The 19,250-nt window shown below is 38.6% G+C and overlaps 1 long non-coding RNA gene across 1 annotated transcript; it reads right to left on the bottom strand.

Annotated features, from left to right (window-relative positions):
* Nucleotides 1-203: 203 nt before the first annotated feature.
* On the bottom strand, nt 204-17,808 carry LOC121668573. The gene is made up of 5 exons (XR_006017461.1): nt 17,650-17,808; nt 14,710-14,935; nt 12,488-12,785; nt 2,860-2,989; nt 204-961 (listed from the first exon to the last, which is right to left on the bottom strand). It is a non-coding gene; the product is annotated as an uncharacterized LOC121668573 (long non-coding RNA).
* Nucleotides 17,809-19,250: the final 1,442 nt, after the last annotated feature.

The raw sequence follows: 19,250 nt of genomic DNA, 5'->3' as shown, positions 1-19,250 counted from the left end.
CTGTTCAAAGCACCAGTCACAAAATGCTTCTAACAAAAATATAGTACAAAACATTTCCCAGCTCTCTAAGACAAATCAAATACCACCTAACCACTATAAATCTAACACTGTCCTGGGTCTTTGAAGTATAAACTTTTTTAGCTTATGGCAACCATTTTTACAAAATATCACAGGGCATATGAAACCAAAAATCACCACAGTCATTTGGAAAAGGTGTAAATCATGGTGAAATATTTGTTTATTTAATCACTACAGTAGGCAGCGACTGACAACAGATCTTGATGATACATCATAGAAGTAAAGGTGCTAATTTTAAAATTACAATTTTTGTACAATGCTAATAAATATCACTGAAATTTGCAGTTATTCTTATTGTGGTTTTATTCAAGAGATAAGACATAATGACATAATAACAGTCATTCACTTAAAACTCCTTCAAGCTCTAATAAAAAAGCATACTGCAGGATATCACATTAGAAAGGGCTTCAACTACTTTTTGTTGTCTCACAGTCTTCTGGTGCAGTCTTGTTCTGGAGCAGTTTGCCACAGCAAGCAGAGGAGTCACAGTCATCTGAGAAGAGGACACACTGAGGGCAGATGGAGGTCAACTGTGATATTTTAGGAAGAGGTTGAGCCACAGTGTTCAGATACCGATTCAGTCTTCCCCAAATTACAGTGGTTTCCAGATCCAAAGGTTGGCTTCAGGCTCAATTCTCCTGATTTTGCATTTTTAAAAACACAGAGTTTAGTGTTCACAGCTTGTGTTGATCTTGTGGGAATACTCAGAGGAGAGCACATAGAGAGAGTTTGCAGTGCAACTGTTCTGTTTCTTCTCCTCCCATATCCACTTAGGAAACTTCCCTTAATATTAAAAGACTTAACATCCATTTCTGAGTGTGAAACTGAAGTTGAGGGTGTGAGGATAGTGATTATAAACAATCATCTCTGCTTTTTCTTTCACCTTTAAGAGAAAATAATGGTATTTTTCACCTGTGCTTCTTTAGGGGGGTGCCTTTCAGGACCTCATGGTTTTGGTAAAGAATTGCTACTGCTGTATAAGCTGAGAAGGTCTAGTCTCAGTCAGAACCCATTAGAACCCCAAACACATCTTCAAAATATGTGTGTTGCAGGGCATCATGAATGCAAATACTTTTTTCCTTTAATGCACTTGGGAAACATTCACAAGCCACTTTAAGAAAGGTTATTGGTGATTAGAAAGTGTATATCTTCCCCACCATTTTTTTTTAATATGTAGATCTCTAGACTATCAAGTTGATGTTCATTATCTCTGACTGCCCCTTTCACCTTTCCATGTGGCTTATCCCAGTCCTCTCTTTGATGAGTTGACTGAAATGAACTGTCTTGACTAACTGTGGTGTGAACCATGTGCATTTGAAAAGGGAGAGTAAAACAGGGCTTAAAAAGGACTTTTCAGTGATCTGACAGTGATGCTTGATCTGAAGTTCTCAAATTTGGCTGCTGTTCTGAAAATCTGGAGCGCCCTGCAAACATTGTTGCTTAAGCAGAGCCTTTACCACAAAGGGCTGTCTCAGGGTGTCAGATCCCTATCTGGGGTGTGTTCAGAAGGAGCCAAGAGTCTTTTTTTTTCTCCTTCATCAGGGGGAAGTAAACTTAGATGTTTATAACAAGACACAAGTCACTGGCCCCATACTAAGCACTGTTTGCAGTACATCCTCTTGTCACTGGCCCAATTTTTAAGAATATTTACAAATTATTACACTGTGGCTTGAACTTAACATGCTACCCTAGGTGAGGGATCAACTCTGTCAAACCAACTGCCTCAACTGTGAGCCAGCTGAACACATCTCTTTCCAACAGGACAGGAATTTCTCACGAAAGATGAGAAAGAAGGGCTAGGCTTCTCATGAGAGAGTAACCATTTCAGAGTAACTGTCTTTCTGATTCAGGGCAGGGATTTCAACTACAGTTTAGGATTACTTGCAACCTTATTAGCCCATTTTAACTACCCCTCTTCTGAGATGTTGCCATTTGTACAAATCCTTGGAGTTTCCAGTCCAAAAGTCTATTTTAATCTTCCCTGTATCACAGAAACAGCAAAACACACAAGTAAATAGTGAGGCTGTGGCTCTCAGCAGAAGCAAGCCTCTGAGGAGTAGTAATTCTTACAAAGATGCTAATGTGACCATACTTTCTTAAGGTTTCCAGGTGAGTTTTCTTCCCTGGCTATCACACATTATAAAACAAAGACATTGCTCCTTTTTTTGGGAATATTTCATTATAGTTCTGAGACACTGAGACAGAGATGAAGGAAAAAAGTGCATACCTTCTCTGACCATTAGGATATGTATAAGGGCATATATATAAGAAGTCCAATCCTTAAATTTCAGATGTTTCCCCTGAAAATACTTAATAATGCAAAGTATCCACAAAGGTAGTTGAGACAGTTTGCGTGCAAAAACCCTTGACTGTCCATTCTAATGCCTGACTGACTTCTTTTCCCAAAAAAGGGCTAATGGCTGCTTTTTTTTTTTTTTTAATGGGAAGATCCCTTGGTTTTTTTGACCAGTACTAATTGGAATTGCTCTCCTGGAATACTCATCATTCTGACTCCTCACATTATTTCCAAAGGATACAAACTAAAGTGAACAAACTCAGTTGATATTATTTCTGAAACACAGTTTGAAACACTAGAGTTTAGATATATTGGCAAGAAAATGTCAAGCATTACTTTGTCGGGTACTTTTACTTAAAAACCACAGTATACAATAAAATATTAAGAATATCTCTAAATATTTTAAAGAACACTCATACTCTGAAAAATGAGTATAAAACAGCTTTATAGGTACTGTGCTTATATTATCTCATAAATTTGCTTACTTTGTCTCAAAGTGCAATACTTTACATAGATCCACTTTAGAAGCTGCAAACTTCTCCAGCTTCTCCAGAGGCTGCTTGCACATCTAAAAACAGAGCTGCAAGACGTGGTTTTCTTCCACAGCTGAGAGCTCTGCAGGAGAAAAGAGAAGGTGATATAAACTCCTGGGTCTCACCTCTGTAAGCCTGAAGGTCTGAGGACAGCACATACTTAAGTGCAGCAGGGAGGCACTCAAGGGACTCAGTGTAACTAGCAGGGCATGTTGCCCAAACTGATCAGCCCGAAGGCTGTCCTGCTTTCTGGACTTGAAATCCTGTCCCAGAAGAGCACTGGACCATGGCCTGGGGAGGTACAAGTTTGTGAGGAGCTTGGGTGATTTCTGCACCTCACTCCTGGTGAATATGGACCCACTGCTACATGTGCAATGCACATTAGTGCTGTCCTGGAGCAGCCACAGTCCCTGCACACGAGCGGATCACATGTGTGCATAGAAATGGACATGCAGCATTTTTACATACAGTCAATTATTTTCCCAATGTATGACCTATTCATTGTCATTTAAGCTTGTAGCATCTCTTAGACAAGAATGTTCCTGAATTAAGCATGTGGTCATGTGAGCTGAATTTACAATTTTCTGTAAATTTCATTTACATAATTAAGAGTCCAATTTATAAATTTATTTGTATTTGTACCTGCATATGGAGAAACACTTGTGCTGTTGCACACGTACTTCTGCCTTTAATTATCTTTGTCTTGTCCATTTGCATACTAATGTTTTCCAGCTATGGCAATTATTTTTAGCCTCCTATTAAAAAATTGAAGCACTAGGTAGAGAGACAATGAGCTGAACATCCTTCAGTCTTCTTCAACATGAGAACATGTCTGACAAAGCAGAAGGTCTGATCCGTCTCAAACTTAGAATGTGCAGAAGCTCTGTATAAGGCATGAGTCTCCACAAAGCTATGCACCCATTCATTCATTGAAGGACCAGACCCAAAATAGATTTAAAATCCTATTTGTACATACCATATATGAAAGCTTTGTTTGTACTTCTTTCCATTTTTAAACGCAATTAAAAATAAAAGACGCTCTTCAGAGAAATGCATACCAGCCTGCAAAATTCCCCTTTCCCAGGGCAGAGGCCAAGAAAGAGACAATGTTTCTTTTCCCCGAAATAGGTTCTGGTTGCACTAAACCAAATCCAGCAAGACAAATGATTGTCTGTGGTCACAGACAGATCAGGACTCTCTTTTGGTAATTTGGCTCAAGATACAGGCAGACAAATTTACTAAATGGAATTTTAGTGCACACATTTAAAAAGTAAAAGCTCTGCAAAGTACATGGCTGAAAGTGGCATTAATTAGAGCGGATGAAAGAGTCAAATAACATACACATACAAAAAATGTACCTGCAATCTATTTTGTGGGAAGTTGCAACTTTGCACTCACATACAGATATTTCAAATGCTAAATTAACGGCCATTAGCCCAAGAGGAAACAAACACACTTTAAAGGTGGAGCATACAGAGATCAACAAATGACGATGGAAAAACAAGCTGAGGTGTGCGGATACAGGTCATGTTTTTTGAAATAGTACACAGAGAAGTTTCAGAGTTGGGATTGGTTGCTGAAAGTAGAGGGTGAGTGTGAGACATACATTTTTGAGGGAGTTTTTGCTTACCATAGAGACAAATATGGCTGTGGGCTTAATGGCTTGACAACCAAAGGAAACAATGGAGTCCCTCTTCTGTGCGGGAGAAGAAAACCTGTTGACCAGCTGATAGCTGGAGTCATGCATTACAAGGAGCTAAATGCTCATAGCTTACAGATTCCTTCCCACAGGGAGCTAGGATCTCTCCCACTCTCTCCATCTGTGCACTGTGGCAAGCATGAAAACAGTTCTCTGAAGCTCCTGCCCCTATGCTGAGCCTTCTCAGACTCCTTCTGTCACCACTTGAAATAAGAGTATGCTTTTCCCTTGTTAAAGAAGATTAATCTGCCATGATGTCAGTGACTGAGTGGACTTCATGTATTTGGTCTCAGTCATGGTGTTTTCACCCTAATTGGAGACAATGTTGCTGATTTAGACCATCTGCTGAAAGATGACATCCTTTTGAGGCACTCACAGACCATAAACAATAATGTCTCAATATGCATAGAGATGTTTTACATGTCTTCCCAGCATTTCCGTAGAGAATCTCAAAGCTCTCTGCATACCAGTGTGTTCAGCTTCCCAGAGACTTCAACCAGTGGACAAAACTCCTGCTTTACACATGGCAAGATGAAACCCTGAAGAAGTCAAGAAACCTGAACTCAAGATCACCCAGCAAATCTTTATCAGGATGGGGAATAGAAACCAGGTCACCTTACATGTGGTTCTGCATTTTATTCACTCCCCTGGTGCTCTGACCTCACCATGCTCCATGAACCTCATCATAACTATATGGGAAATGCAGCTGTTAGTTCAAACATTACCTGTTTGAACTAAAAACACAGCAGCAGATGGAAATACAATAGGTTAATAGCTATTCCAAGAAGCAATCATTTAAGGTACCAAGAAATCACTTCTGTTAACCTTTTCCCTTTGTGACATTTGACCAGTATATATGCAGGTTACAAAGGTCACCCATTATCACCATTTTATGAGACTTGGATTGCCTCTGATCTTTCTTCACATTTTGCATTCAATAGCCTTTACCTGATCCAGCAACTGGTAATATTAACCAGCCACAATAAGTTTTTTTTCCTTTATGAGCCAGGGTCCACAGTCTTAGAGAAAGTATAATGTAGCTTTCTTTGCAGTTAGATACTTGTTCTTAGAATCTTATACCAATTTTATGGCAAAATCTTCTTGCCCTACATCTTTGATTCAGCCTCAATTTCATATGTGTTTTTAGAGTTTGATATTACATTACTAAATATATTTTGGGTGTTCTTTAGTTTTTTTCAGTTATGCATGCTTTGCTGATATATCCCTTTACTGTCAAACTAACCTGCCTGTTGTGCTCCTTGTGTCAGTCCCAGACTTTTACAGCTTCTCCTTCATCAAAAGCTTAGCATAGATCTGTGTGCTATCTAATAGAGTTGTAAAATATTGGGGTGTGTCTGGCTTATCAAGTCCTTTTGAGATTCAGGCAATCAGCACTGCTAACGTCCCAGCCTGATCTGTATGCCTTCAAGGACAAGAGTAACTCCTGAAATAATTTTCCAGTGTGATATAACAAAGAACCCTTAGGGGAGAAAGGGTGTGTTTTGATCTAAATTCACATCATACAGGAAGTTTTACAGAGAAAAAGGAATGTGGTGATGATTTAATTATCCTCTTCAAAGCAAAAAGCATGTTATTAGCAGGAGGTTGTGACTCAGAGGTTTTTACTTGGTTTGAGTTCTTATTAGCAGTTTTGAAACAAGGGAGATTGATTGATTCTTGTTCAGTCATTAAACTCGTTAATTTACAAAGATTCATTGCACTGGTGTTAATTTGAGAGTTGCAGGAAGTTGCAGAAAGAAATTGAATATGGTGCAGATAATGTTATTTCTTAAAGGATGATCATCCATTCCCTATAAGGCGTCCTTTGAACCACATTTTGGAGGCTTTTCTCTTCTTTTAACATGTCTAACATGTCCCCCCTAATGAAGGGGGACAGACACGGGTGCTCACCTCCTGACCCCAAAGCATTTTGTAAAATTGTCTCCAGAAGCTGTTACTCCAAGAAATAACATTTTGACATCTAGATGTTTTATTGCTGTTATTTCTGCCATGGGAAAACAAACACTAGACTAGACTGTTCCAGCTTTAACAGTGCAACCTAAGGATATTGTGGGATTATCTTTCTCTGAGTTAGGTCATACCCAATACAATTTCTTTGTGAGATGTCCTATCAGCAATAAAAGATGTGAATACAGGGTCTGTCATGCAGGAAGATATTGAGCTCCTTCACAAGGCTAAAGCAAACTAAGATGTGGACTACAGGAGATTAAAATAAAAATATTATTTCAGCTTCTACCCTAAATCAAAACCAAAGAGAATCAGCAAGTGTGTATGGTAAAACACATCAGATTAAACCATCTTCCCCACTGACAACTGCCTGTAATTTATTACAGCCTTACTTCACAATGTCTAGTACAAACTATTAGGATTTAAGCAACAGGCAGTGATTATGAATATCCCAGTTGAGATCTGTTTGCCAGAGAACAAGTGCTCAGTGCTTTATATAAAAATGTAACACCTTTAAAATATCTTCATCTGGTTACAAACTAGCAAATGTCCCCTCTTCCCTACTAAGGTTTGTTTCAGGAAATATTGGCTGTGGTGTGACAGTTAAGATGCCCATGATGAAAAGAGTCTGATCCCTGTTACACTCTTAATGGATTAGTATCTTGTTGGTTGAGGCAACACTTCTCCTCTCCTGTCCTTGATGCCAAAAGGTTAGGTAAGAGCACAGGAGGTCAACTCTGTTACTTTTTATGGAGGCAGAAAATGGCATAAAATGAAAATAATTTCCTGTGAAAGCTGAGGACATTCCTTCATTAGATTTGTTTCCTGTGCTAGGTCATATGGCTTTTTTTTCCTTTCTTTCTTTTTTTTTTTTTTTAAACATGCATTTGCTGGTTTCCTGTGCCCCAAGGGCTTTAGTGATCTGCTTTTATGAGACCAGGCCCACCAATGCTGTTTTTTATGATAAAAATGAATTAACTAAGTGAATCAAAACCATCAGAGGCGTGCTTGATAAGGGACAACAGGTGATATGTGTTTGATAGAGGCTAAGTTACTTAGGTTATGAAAAACGGAGTTATTACAAACCCACATTCTAAATCGCCACCTCACCTCAGTACCTCACAACAACAGGTGACACATCCTCTCCCAAACAGCACCAGCTGGACTTCAAACAATTCTTGCTAGTAACTCCCTCTTTTTTCACTATTGAACATAAAATGTCTAGCAATAATAAGATCCAGAGATCTTTTATATTTTTTTCACCCTCATAAAAGCTGATGTTGCCTGGCAGGAAGGAACAGCTGGTCACCTCTTTCCCTGGCTCTGGTGGAATGCAGAGCGAAATGGTGTCCTTCATTCCCACTGCCAACAGACCTAAATCCCAGGCAAATTATCAGGAGAGTCCCAGAGATTCACACTAAACACAGCATGTGCTAGACCAGCACAAAGGAAGGAGATGAGGCAATATGACAGATCATGCTGGCTGGCTGATTTCTCTGCAATATCACAGCTAAAGATCACTCTTTCCTATTTTTTTGTGCCCTTAAGAAAAAACACAGCAAAGATGAGCAAGTAAAAATGTGTAAATGGGCACTACCTCCAAGAGATAAAATCTTGTGGTTATAATAAATGGTTGGTTTCTCACCCTCAGAAAGGCAAATTGAATATTAAGCTGTATTAGGAAAGGAATAGGGAGCAAACCATTCCTACTGTAAAATACACCTGCATTCTAGTGATAGGGCTCAACTTAGGATGCTTTCCTTCACTCTCTCCCCTCCACCTTCAGGAAGGATGTAGTAGAACTAGGAAAGTTTTTAAGAAGGACAAGGGTAATCAGAGGCATGAAGTATTTTCCATATGAGGAGCAAATAAATAGACCGGGACTTTTCAACCTGGAAGAAGAAGGTGAGTGAAAGGAGATATGCAAAAGCGTGAATGACATGGAGAAGGTGAATAGGAAATTATTGTTTGCTGTCTCTTCCAGTACAAGAACTAGTACATCAACAAACCAGGCAGCAGGTTTGTAAACCAAAAGGTGATTTTTCTTCAACCAGACACAAAGAACTTCTTGTCCACTGGAAATTGTAGATGCTGGGAGCTTTCATGGTTTCCAAAAGTGATTGGAAAAAATCATGAGAAGAAAAAGGAACAGATAATTTTTTATTAAACACAGTCATGACTATCCATCTCAGCCACAGAGTTGGTCTAACCTGATTCAGCTGTTCGTGTGCTCTCATGCTGTGTTCTCCGAGAGGGGATTATGAGATTTCTTGTAGCTCACCTCTAAGTATGGACTATTTTGATTCTGACTGGATTTTAAGCTCAAAAACCTTTGCCCAGTTCAAGCAACAATTTTGTCTGAATATGTGTTTATTAAAGACTGGAAAAGAAAAGACATCCCCAGGAATTCATGTGGAATGAAATACTCTGTCAATGCAAGTGGCTGTAGGTAATCTTGAAACCCTGAGTAATTACACCAAGAGTCTGTGTATAAGACTTCATTGATTTTAGTGCATGAATACATACAGAACTGCTTCCTAAGAATTTTAAATTGATTGTGTCAGGCATATCATACAAACCCAAGGACTCTGGGAAATGTTTGCCTTACTCATATTTTTCTTGCTCAGTAGGCTAAAAATACACTGTCTGAAGTAGTGCCTCTGAGGCATTTCATTCCTTTTAACTTCACACACCTTACCCACCATCTGAACTCTTGAACAAAAGCTGCTGTAGAACTCAGATCATTATTTTGTGTCCTACTGTACATTAAGTAAGTTCACTTCTTACTCAAGGAATACAAGACCTGCAATCTTGTCACTATTTTTGTTTAGTAGCTCTTTTTCTTCCCTCTGAGTGCTTTAGTGGTATACAGAAAATATTTTAAAGCAGTGCTTAATGAACTGCTTTCCTTCCATAATTTTGATGGACAGGCCATAAGGACACAGAGTGGTCGGAAGCAGAAGAGTCTGTATGTTGTCTTTAGCTGGCAAATACTAAGAGCCCCCACAAGGAATTTCAATATGACATACTACTTTGTTACCCAAGGAAGAGGCCTCAAAGGACAATGCATTTTGTTGCTAACAGATCACTTCTTATTCCTACCAGTCCAATTCAAGATATTTCTGTACAGCGGTCAGCTGTTTGTGTCATTTTTGACAGCAAACTGTAATACCTTAATTTTCTAGAATTGTTGTCCCAAAGGGAGGTGACATTGAAATACAAATTATGTTACAAGCTGAACAGGGAAACTGCAATAACATTGAGAGTTAAAGCAAAGTGAAGATATATTAAATAACAACTCAAGTACTGCTATAATGGTGTTAACCACTACCTTCCAGAAAGTAGTCAGAGTGGGTCAAAAGAAGTGAGTAAATAAACTCATGGCTAAACTGAATATGATTAAAATTACTGGATATTAGTAAACAGCAAATATATCACAAGAAAAGAATAATTTGGATGAGAAGCTGATATAAGGCTATGATGCAGAAGATCAGTTGTTTAAAATGGTCTATTTATGATGAAAAAGAATGGAATTCCAGTGGAAAGAGCAGGATGGAACTGGGCAGGGATATGAAACTAAGTACTTCATGGCACGCTGCTTTCAAGTAATGAAAGGAAACCTATGAAAGACAGAGACACAAATCTCCATTTAGAGATTTAATCATAGGTAGGGAAGAGTTACTAGGGTATAATAAAGAAGACAAATATGGTGGAGCAGTTATTATCCTTCCCAGTCCCAGCAGTGGACCTACAGGTGCCTTCTTAACTGGAATTTTCATCTAACCATAAACAACTTCAAGGGGACCTATTCTGCAGGTTTTTGCTAGAGAAAACATTAGGGTTTTGCTTCCAAAATGTGGTGAATGAAATTTGTAGCTATATTACATATTATTGACGAAAATAATCAACATCTCAAGCAATCTGCACTTCTCTAAAGATAGAATTTCATGAATGTAACCATGCACATACATCTGTGGATAATTTACATCATCAGGTAGTTCACCACAAAAATTCATTAAAGAAATAATAATGGTATGAAGTAGTGTTAGCACATTTAAAATAATTACTTGATGAATAAATAGTTCCATAATTTAACATAATTTTAGAAAATGACAGAGCAATCCAAAATTTCAGCCATACATATCAAAATAGAGTCAATTCTCTTGTTTCAAAGCATATGTTGGATTTTGTCATTGAGAAGACCTCAGCCTTTGCCAGCTGCATCATACTCACAGTTGGCATTTGGAGACAGAGAAAAGTTTCATCAGTTTAATTTCCTGAAGTGTTGGCATGATCTTCAATTTTGAATTCAGCCTGCATGAATTCAGCAGCATTGGGGAAGTTTTTTTTTTTTTTTGTTTTTATTTTGTTTAACAGACAGGCATTTAATCTCTGGCAACACAAGTTTTCTGCAATTCTCCTAATTTTTTTTGCTGCAAGTTTTTTTTGTTGGTTCTTCTCATTTTTCATCAAAAATGATTCAAAGCTATAAATTACTGTTTGTGACACGGCTGTAGTAATTTTATCTGGCCTCTAGAAATGGTGAGTCTAATTCCAATTCAGAGAGATTTTCTGTAATCTTTTTCACTAGCCAAGGTGAGAAAATTTTGCAAAAAAAAGCCTCCAATACTAGTTTTCAATGTCATTTTACACCTTTTTTTTTTTTTTTTTGTGGTAACTGTGGAAAAATCCTTTTGGCAAAGTTTCAAGAGGCATAACTTCATGCTTTTAAAGAGGTTTTTTTTTTTATTAGAACAACTTGAAACAAACAGTTTTCTGATGAATGGTGGTAGAAATAATCATGCCCCTTGCATCTGCTTCATCAGCTGCTTTTCTTACAGGGTTGTCAAACACAGGGGAATTCATCAATGGGGTACAAACTGCTTTCTGCAAGATCTGAGTTCATTGTTAGGTCAGTGAAATATGAAGAAAAGCTCATCATTTTTCTAAGGAGACATTAGGCATCTCCTTGCCCGAGGTTTTACAGGTATTCTTGGATGACTTCAATTTCATCAGCATATGCACTAATTTGGGCCACCTTTAAAGTTGCTGATTTGTATTTTTTTAGGAGCTCATCTGAACAGCTGCTGTTACAATTCAAGTATTGTTCAGCTGAATTGTAGCTACACACCTTTTCATCTGAAAGGTGAAAATGTCTCCAAAGTACTCTTCTGGCAGAAACATTTCCCTGGGATGATGTGTGCAAAGGAGTTTTTTCTCTCCACTCCCTGCGGTGAGAACACCACTTGCCTGTGCTAAATTCGTGTTTCCTTATTGTAAGGCACAGGCTACAGCTTCTACCTTGAATTCAACCATAGAAATTTAGCATGCTTTTCTAATGTCATTGAAACCACTGCATCCTGCTCTCAAATAGCTGGATGGTATTCATTAACAACTTGTGTGTCTCTCTATAGTTGCCACTTTCCCTGGGTGAGGTAATGTTGTATAGGCAGTAGGAGGGGGACAGAGAAGTGTATTTCAGCAATAAGAGGCAGGAATACAGTGCAAGGAAGGGCTCAGGCCAGAGAAAAGTGATCCTGCTCTTGTGTAAATCCCTCCTTCCTGGGGCAGCTGCTGTGTCAGAGTCCTTCATTTTTTCTTGGAGGTTCTGTGCTACAGGGAAAGAGAAAGATATAATGGTGGATCTCAGGGGCAGAGAAGAAAATTACATGGAGTAAGAGGCAGCTAATGGCTGTGCTTAGCTTACATTTGTACTATTCTTTCATTCCATGGAAACATCATGACTGGCTTTTTTTATAATTCTTTTATTTTTATATTGCATGTTGTAATCTTGAAAGTACGTTACGTGTGAAAGAGGTTCTCCCTTTGTTTGTTTTAGCAGCAATGCTGTTATCAATGCATGTGAACCCTTGATTCCTTCACTATGAGAGAGACTAATTGCTCTGCACTCACCTTCTTCATCAGTCAGTTCTTTGTAGATCATGTAAAAGGTTTCTGTGCTGTTATCATGCCCAGACAAGCTTTTTCTCACTGGACTTGTGGTAGGTGAACTTTCCTCAATTGATGCTTGATGTGGGGAAACTGCCACGTGCTCACACATATCCATGCAAAAGGAATAGATTAAGCATGTCAAATCAATTATTCCTCACTTACAACTCCTTGGTACTTCTCAGAAGGTTGAGGGATTCTAGTAGCCATGGTGGGATTTAGACTTCTCCTCTTAAGCAATTTGCCCACTTCTCATATGAGGCTTAGAAGAAGAAGGAAACATTTTGTTGGAGGGTAAACAGTAATTCCACTGTCTACAATAAATGACTCCAGTCAGCAGTGCCAAGGTTCATTCCTGATCCAGTAATGAGAAGTGCTCAAAACTCTGGCAGTGGAAATTCCAAAATGTTATTTTTACCTCAGGCTTTTAAGGAAATGAGGCTTGTTTGATCATACTCTGTGTGCGCGCATGTGTCTATCTATCCATCTGACCTTTCCTAATAATGTTTGAGGTCTTTGTCTAATTTCAAGAAAATATGATGAAGAAGTAGAAATCACAAGCAGTGTTAAGTACCAAAAAGCGTCAGAAAAGTAAGTGGTTCCATAAAAAAGGGATGTTTGGTGTCTCCATCGAGGGAAGGGCAAATATATTTTACAAGCTATCAGAAAGGGCTGCTGAAAAACAGGCTATATTAGCTCTTTTCCACCTTGAATGACTGCTTTTATTTCAGTTTTCTTTTTCCACTTAACTTTTGCCCATAGGCTTTTTTTGTAACCATTACATGTAAGAGTGGTCTGCATACTGCAGACACTCAGCCAGAGCATCCCATGGGAAAAGCGCTCAGTCTGAGCAGCTCAGTTGTATAGACCTTCAGTTTGTGGCAAAAGGGAGCTTCTGGCCTGTGTTGCTTACAATGCTGAGAGTTCTTTTCTGATTCAGCATCCTAATACATTGTTGAAGAAGTTAAGCCTGGAAAATGCCAGTGGAAAGCCATATGGCAGGGGTGTCAAAAGAAAATATTTAAATGTCAAAAGTTGAGCCATGAGAAAATATGAGATTTGTTGAAATATCTCAAGGCTATGTTGCATTTTGCTTTCTTATACCTGTGATTTGTCATAACACACTAAAAATAAAATACCTACCACACAAATTCAATAACCAGAATATATCTATCTATATCTATATCTATATCTATCTATCTATATTTATGTCTATACAGGAATACCAGCTGAATGATTAGGCAGGTGGTATTTTCCCATTATAATTTTTGTTAAAATTTCTGAAATTTAATCTAAAACCTCTGAAGGTTCCTGTTGTAGCAGTTTTACTCCAGAAGATATGGAAAGCAATCCATTGCTGGTGTCAGAAGAATTCCACTTCACCGAGTTTGTTCCTTAAAACCATTTAGCTTACTTCTGATAACTTTTGAATCAGTGCTACACTGATATTGATATCAAGCCCAAATAAACCACATTAACATATTTGGTCCACTTAGAATTATTAATTTTAAACAGCAACTAAATTAGCAAAGAATCCTGAAACACAAATATGAACAAAAGTATCTTATTAACTAGAACTAAGTAAATCGTTACAATACATTGATAAGAAAAGGTTAGGGTGCTAATTGTAAAAATACAGAAGAGGTAGAAACAATAATATAGGAACTGTTGTAAAAGGGTAAGTCTGAAGTATTTAGAGTGGTTAAAAGACCACACTACAGAGTAAACATCTATTTTTTAAATGGGAAGAGTGGAGAAGAAAACAGTTGGGAAATTAATCTTTGAAAACTTTTTCTGTCTATAATGAAAGAATAATTTGTAAATCTTACTGGTTTTTACTATATTTCTTTTAAAATCAATACCAAAGCATACTTAAAAAGTAGATTTTCTTATTTTAAAAGGACCAATTAAAGGTCTGCTTATGAGATAATATTTTCAGTTTATCAGAATAAAGTTTTTCATTGACCTGAAGTGAACACATATTTTTGCATGTTATTCTGTAAAAGAATTTTTCAAGATTCTGTTTTGGTTCTATTTTCCCCTTGGTTGGAAAATCCATTTGCTGACCAGCTATACAAAATAGTCACGAAAGCAACATTTTTCTGTCAAGCAAATTCTTCCTTGTATTTTGAGCAATGATATACTAATCTTTCGTGTCTTATGGAGATCATGCATAAAATATTTACCATGCACTTAGTGTACATCATTTCTTTCAACTCAGGATGAGTAGTCCTAAACTTTGATTGCTTCTGTTTAGAAACCACTGTGGATTAGTGAGCAATTTGCAAAGTGGGAGTCAGCAGGTACAGGAGTAACCTAAGAAGTAGGAGAAGAGTGTCCTGTTCCAATTCAATCTGCTGGGAAGGCTGGACAAGTCCTTTTGTTAATCTCTGCACAGTCCCTGCCCCAGATCTGGAAAACAAAAGTAATGCGACCTTGTTAGCAATGTAGTTTGAGACTGATGGATAAAACTGTTACCTAAGAGATAGATAATAATAACTGTTTATTGCTGACCCTGCTTAGAAAATGAGGGAAATACACAAGAGTGCCTGTGGTCACAAAACAGGATAGGGGCTGGGACTGGAGTGTAAGATTTATATTTGTAATACCCTATGTCTCATTTTCTCATGTTTTGAAAGAATAGTTTAGGCAATATTAAATATTCTAGTATATGTAAATGGTTTCTCAGATTATAAAAATAATTATTTTATTTTCCTATCAGGTCTCATATCTTTCATGTATGATCTTCAAATTCAGACTGTCATTTTTTTGTATCTTGATCTATGCCATGAGATTTAATAATAATATATCCATCAAAGAAAACAATAATACAATCTAGAGCATTCATGTTCTGCAGTGGTCTGGAAGTTAAACCTGGCAAATGAATCTAAATGCCTCAAGATGGTGACCATCAGGGGCCCTGCCATTCAGCTGTAAGTGGGATCTGTGTGCTATGATAAGTGAAGCAGAGGTGTGTGAAGAACAGCAGTTGTAAGGGATCTTCTCCTCCTTTCACGGACTTTCCCTCAGATAACACCACTGGTCAGGAGGCATTGACAGCCCCACGTGTAACTGCCTTTTCACCCTCTATAGTTAATGGACCAAAGCAGGGACTCTTCCAGAAGGGGATTTTAAGCAGATATTAGATTAGGTGCCCTGAATTGTCTTCCAGGGATGTTGTTTTGTCTTTGCTGACCAGAGATGAAGTCAGAGAAGACTAGTTGGAGGAATAAGCCATCTCTGATGCCAAAATTCAGCAAAATTCCTTTCTTTTCCCACTTTTCTTGTATCTGTAACTCACAGTTAATTCACAGTGCTGACACTGTACTTCCCATGCAAGCCCATCCTAAGAACAGCCTAAGCAACTTTTATGGAAGGTAACACAGAAGAAACTGCAATTTTAGCATTCCCTGCATGGACACTTACTGGGAATGGCTATGCCAGTGAAAACCTAGAGCAGCATGACCTCTTTGCAGAAAAGAAACATGCATCTTCATTTGTACTGCAACCAGAATCTTTAAAAACATTTATAATTCTTTTTTTCCATCATAATAAGCTGAAATAGTCAGTCAGTTCACCTAGCTGGTTTCTCATCTAGAGGACACATTATTCTGTCAAAGCAAGTTTGAAAGGACTTGTGTTTGATTTCAGTTCAGATTGAACCTTGTGGAAGGATCCAAGACAACCACATGGAATAGATGGCACTCATCTTCACTTAGCACTCTTGAAGTGTTATCCTTCTAAGGCATGATCAAATCATCCGGTAAAGGGGAACAGAAGACAGATGGGTTTTCTTTCCACTGAAATCAGGGATGACTCTAAACAGTGGGAACATCTCATCAGTGACGCTTGCTTTGACCCTAGCCTGCAGCTTTGATATGAATATCTCAGCTATTCCTTCCTGCAGGGAGTAAGAGATAAAATTTGCAAGCTGGGAGGAGGGTGATGTGTGTCTGACTTTGGAAAAATAACTGAAAACAACTTTTCCTTTTGTTGCATTGAAGATACACTAAAAGACAGAATGTGCCTATATGCCTGATGAACATACCTTAAATCTCTTCTCCCTCCCATAGTTTTCCCAAATTGAGCAATGGCTTCAAGAATTATCTTCTCAGCTTTCCAGAATTTGCGGTGTGTTTCATTTTGTTTAAAAAACTAGGGCAAACCCAGGGAAATGACTTCAGCTGTGTGGTGAGAATTGCTAGCTGCTAACTGAACCACAGAGTACTGCTGGGAAATTTCATGCTTGCATCTGATAACCATTTTATGGGAATGTGTGCTGACCCACAGCTGTGGCTCTCCACAAAATACTGGGAGCATGAGTCCTCTTCTACCAAACATACTTTAGGGTCTATTCTTAGCCTCTTTTTTTTTTTTTTTTTTTAGCAGACTCGTTCTTTTCTAAACACTGAGATTAAGTGGAAGAAAAAAACCCTCGACAATGTTTCTTGTGTTTAATTGTGTCTTTAAATGGTTTGTAAATGGAGGTAGCTCTGTTAACCACAGGTCTGGTGTGAGTTGGTTAAGGACTGAACTAATTGTATTTATTGATTTATATTTCCACATCTGTAACTTCTGGTGAATGGCTATTAATTTCAGTTATGGCATTTATCAACTCAGATTGTACAAAAATTTAAGGAAAGAAAAAACTAACCTGCCTTTACTACAAATATCTCAGTGATATTAAGACAGATGTTCCTCAGTCTTCCTTCTTTCCAGGACACACTTCTGTGGATATATATATATATGTAAAATAAAGAACATGAAGCTAAGATTTTATGCTTGACTTCTCTGGGGCAAAAATTGTATATTGAGTTTTCCCAGTCCGTTCTCCTCTGTGATTATTGGAAAGGTTTCAGTGTTCCAGCTGAAAATGATCTGATACTTCAGTACTTTAAAATAGATGAGACATAAGTTTTCTAAATCAGGCCTAAATGCAACAGTGTGTCAGGTGGGATTCCGTAAAGCCCCATCAAGGTAAAACTTCTGGGAGAAATCCTCAGCATGAACAGACCTTCCCATAATTTAGCAGGTATGAAAGACCAAAGCAGTCTTTTGAACTCTTCTGTCACCTGTTTCAAAGAATGATGAAGGTCCCAAAAATCCACTGAACATAGGTAATCTACCTGAGGACAGAGACTTCTTGTTCCCAGCTGTGAAAGCAGTTGTATCTCTTGTTTTCAGATTAGTTTGGGTGAGATTCATTGATTTAGTCATGGGACGTTCCTGTGAGCAAAGATAATCAGCACTAAAGAACAGAGCAAACTGGGTGTACAAGTGCAATCTCACCACATATGCAGCATCCTGTGCACAAGGACACACACATATTTATACAAATTACTATATATTAAGCTGGCAAAGTAAAACAATATGCAGAAGGTCATTAAATTCTACTTAAAGGATCTGTTCTTCCTTCCCCTTTTTATTGCCTCTAGCAGGTACTTGGCTGCCTTTATAAACAATTAATCTCTGGTCTGATAGCATTGAGCACAGCAAACTGGAGCAAACTCTTCAAATAGAGTGAAGACAGCTATAAAGTTTCCCTCCTGAGCTCCCTATCTGACCTAGAAAGCTCCATTCTTTTTTCTGCTTGAAAATGCACTGGGGTCTCATCAGACATTTTCAGTCCACACATCTCATGGGATTGGAAACTGCCCTGCAATGTCCCTCCTTTTCTCTATAGCCCTATTTGTCATATCTTAAAAACCTTGAGGCTACTGTCGTGTATTCACCCCTCAAACAAAGCTAATATTGTGGACATAGGGTGGGGATGAGTACTGGTAAAATACACATGCTGCTTTTAAGGAATGTTGATTTGGAAAGAAGAAGAAAGCCCCCAGTGTGTGTCATAAGGCACCTCCTGAGATTTGGACCTTTCTTCTGTTGCTGCCTGTTCTGAGCTTCCCCTCCCCCCTCCCAAAGACATGTGCTCCGAGCTCCTTTGTTCCAAGCGCGGGCAAAGCCAAATGTAACTCAGACTCTTCAGCAGTGTCTGATTGGCCGCTCACCCCGGGTCCGCCCCCAGTCCTCCCCTTTCCCCTTCTCCTAATAAAGATGGTCGAGGAGAGGCAAACGCTCTCTCTCAGGTCAGCGACTTTCCTGTGAGCATCTCTGGTTGTCTGTCTCATTTGAAAGCTTCTAACTGCAGGGAATTGAGCGAGCAGGGAGCTATATTTCTCCCTCTTTGCTTCTGCTGATGGTATTTGCTCTGCAGCTGATTCAGGTACTGATTTTAGAGCTACTAAAATGCTAGATCGCCCTTGCTACCTCTCAAGGCTGCTCGAGGCTTTCTAAGGCATTGAAATACAAGCGCTAGCCGGTATAAAGCTGAAAAGATACCTTCCACATTCTTCCTTGCCTCACTCCTCTGGAAAGGTCCCACCAAGAGCCTCACATGGGAAACTGAGGCACAGTGACTCTGCCACAAACCAACACTTCCATTCCTTCAGGAATCTGTTTTATACTGAAAAAACAATTGCAGTGAAGACTAAAGGTGCTCATGTACCATGGTGACAGGAACACTCAAGAGAGGAAAACCATCAGGCAACAGTTCAGATTTCTTGCAAACACTTTTGGATTCTACACAAACTGTGAGCATGGACCTGCTCTTCCCTCCATTTGCTGTGCTAGTGTCCACACTGCTCACGTGCAAGCTGGAGAGATGAGGTGCTGTGTCTATCTGCACCATTTACTGCCTGCTAACAGAGTCACTGGAGAGAGCTTGGGC

Source organism: Corvus kubaryi, unplaced genomic scaffold (genome assembly GCF_017639235.1).
Source record: "Corvus kubaryi isolate FWS band 111438036 unplaced genomic scaffold, C.kubaryi_AGA036_p1.0 37385, whole genome shotgun sequence".
Lineage (NCBI taxonomy): Eukaryota > Metazoa > Chordata > Aves > Passeriformes > Corvidae > Corvus > Corvus kubaryi.
This window is presented reverse-complemented; position numbering and strand designations above follow the sequence as displayed.